The sequence below is a fragment of the Nuphar pumila genome, chromosome 1 (genome assembly GCF_984573655.1).
Source record: "Nuphar pumila chromosome 1, dmNupPumi1.hap1.1, whole genome shotgun sequence".
In the NCBI taxonomy this organism is placed as follows: domain Eukaryota; kingdom Viridiplantae; phylum Streptophyta; class Magnoliopsida; order Nymphaeales; family Nymphaeaceae; genus Nuphar; species Nuphar pumila.
The window spans coordinates 31,504,347-31,507,334 of record NC_143249.1 but is presented as its reverse complement, the minus strand read 5'-3'; the positions used below and the strand labels follow the sequence as shown (position 1 = coordinate 31,507,334).

At 37.0% G+C, this 2,988-nt stretch overlaps 1 non-coding gene across 1 annotated transcript; it reads right to left on the bottom strand.

Annotated features, from left to right (window-relative positions):
- TRNAN-GUU (transfer RNA asparagine (anticodon GUU)) lies at positions 1-74 on the bottom strand. Its single transcript has one exon. It is a non-coding gene; the product is annotated as a tRNA-Asn (tRNA).
- Positions 75-2,988: the final 2,914 nt, after the last annotated feature.

Sequence of the window (2,988 nt, the reverse complement as noted above, 5' to 3'; positions counted from 1 at the left end):
CGCTAGAGGAAGGGCTTGAACCTTCGACCTTGTGGTTAACAGCCACACGCTCTAACCAACTGAGCTACTCCAGCTTGATGAAAGAGGGGACATATAAAACTTATATGACATAAGTATCCTTTGGACTTCATGATTCGGGAAGGACCAACTTTGGAAACATTTGCCATTGGTTGCCAACCTTGCCACTTTTCTATCTAACTAAATGCGCACCTGTTCAATTATAATAGACAGTTGTCTATATCACACATTATGTGGAACTTCTTTTTGATGCAGATGCAGAAGCGAATTTGGATCCCAATCCAAATCTCCAGAGCCGATCCGGACATCGCTACCCTAGGCGATCGACACGCTTGCAGGATATCTCTGGTCCTAGTGGATCTGCCAGTTAGCTGGTGCTCATTGTGCTCCTTTTTATTGTCCTGATTCCATTGAGGAATCATATTTTGGACTTTGTTTCAGCAATAGTTATGTCATGTATTTTTATTTTTTTAGGAGCATGATTCTAGGGATCCGGATAGTTCTGGTACCCTGTAGGATCTTTTTGTGGTACTAGAGGGTGTATAGGGTAAAAGGGTAGATTTTTATTTTTTTTCACAAATTTGCTTCTCTAATGTGTTGGTGCAGGATCCGTTTTGCTGCACGAACCGGATCTGAATCAAGATTCGTTTGCAATGGTTGGGTCCTAGTTGGCGCCACATGGGTGTGGTCCATTTTGGACCTCATTCAAATCAATTTGACCATCCCAAAGTCAAAAATTGGGCTGCTGGAGATTTATTAGCTCTTGGCAAAAATGAGGCTCATGCACACTCATTTTTGGCGCAAGGCTTAAGAAGGCCCATGGCCTCTTCAATGTGGCCCTTCCCAAGCAAACAATGCCTTTGATTGGGGAGGTCGACCAAGGGGAGGGGGGTCTTTCTTCTCCTTTGGAAAAATCGTGAGTTTTGGTGGTGTGGCTGGCTGGTGCTTGTTAGCAGTTTTAAAGTATTGTTATGTCTGTGTTGTTAGCACTATTCATCACTTGTTTTTTTCTAAACTGAAAACATGTGACATTAGAGAAAAACAACCAAAATTCTATCCTAATCCCCAAAAAACTAAAAATGTGATCTAGCTTAATCATAAATCACCTAGATCCTATCTAGTTTATCTAATTCCTAAAGTTAGACTAAAAGAAGCCTTGGCCAATCACAAGATCTCATTTGAACTCTAGCCAATAGGATCCCACCATGTCATTCCCTGGACGGATCCTAGATTAACAAAAATCATGTCTGGATCTACCAAAGAAAACTATAAATGGGGCCCACTCCCTCAATTTCAATATCTGAAGTATGAGATCTAGTCGTACCTATAATCTGTTGAATTCTCTACACAACTAGACCTAGTTTACCTAGCCTAGGTCTGGACTTTAGATTTTTAGACCTAAGAACCCAAACCTATTTTTTTTGGTCAAATAAGTCTAAGTTTTAGACCTTACCCAAAATCATTAGTCTATTATAAAATTAGGATTGATTTGGGTCTTCATTTTCTTGATTGTGATTGCATTTACCTGACCCAACTACACTTCTACCATTGAGCCAAAGCCCAAACAATATAGTTAGGGTTGTCAATGTGTTGGGTTTTTACTGGGTACTGATCACCTCGATCTTAGGTAACCCTTTTCTACAACGTGATGAATGTGGTGAAACTCAGGCAATACTCTAGCTAGGTGCGAGCTCCGAAAAAAGATAAGACAGGAGTTCTGGATCATAGGTAAATAAGTTATGCATTGTTGAATTTGTAGAAAGACTTCAATTGTAGTTGCTAAATATAAACCAGTCTCTACGATGCAATTGTGTTATCGTCACAAAATTTTTCCCTTCCCTGTGGGAGAGAGAGGAAACATTCCGCGAGTCAAACTCGACTATAGTTTGAAAATGATTTCGAAAATACTCGCCTTCGTTTTGAAAATAGCGAAAAAATCCGTAGGATGGGGCTCACTTGTCGGTACAAGGTTCGACCATTCCTGCTGCCTTTAATAGGGGTAGTCGAACCAAGGATCAAAGAGTACTTCGCTTAGCTAAATTATCAAAATTGATGTTATATCCTAAATGCACAGAGAATCAGGCATGTGTTGTGAAACTTTTAAAATGCATATTTGAAAATATGATGTATGCATTGAAAATATCTTGGAAAACGATGAAAAATATTTTCGATAATAAAAGAAGAATCAATTTACTAAAGAAACCCTGATAAAATGATTTTGATGAAAATAACCTTGAGAAAATCTTGAGGATTTAAGGAAAATTGATTTTTCTAATCTTAGAATTTGAGATCAAAATGTAATTTGGAAAATCATGAATTGGATTTGGAAAATTCATGGAAAGTTGAAAGGGATTTTGAGAAATTGATTTCCAAATATCCTTGAAAATATATGTTTTCTGAGAATTACCACTTTGAAAATTGATTTTAAACTTTGGAAAATAGTTGAAAATTCTTGGAAAACCCTTTTAAGAATGGAAAATTCAAAATTTTGAGAAAATCGAATTTTGAAGAACTTTCAGGGTATCTTTGAGAAATCAATTTTCTTGAAAAGGATATTATCAAAAGAAAAGCATATGATTTCATGATGCGAGCTAGCCTAAATGAATGAATGCAAATTTCTAAAGATATTTTGAGAAATCACTTGAAATATGCATTTCAGAATTGAATTAAGGCAAACTCGCTACATATTCCGACTATGGTTGTAAATATGCTTGGAATTTAACTTAGTTAATTCTAAAATATTTTCAAAATGAAAATATGTTATGAATTTCTTTGGAAAATAGCCTAAGAGTGTAGGCTCAATGTGGCTAATAGGAAGATGCTGAATCTGGGTCTCATCCATATTCCGACTATGGCCGTAAATATGGGCTCTACCGAGTCCATCAACTCCCTAAGAGTAGGTGCACGTGTCATTCATGTTTATCCATGGTGGTTTTCAAAGGAAAATACATGATTCACATGTCAGGATAT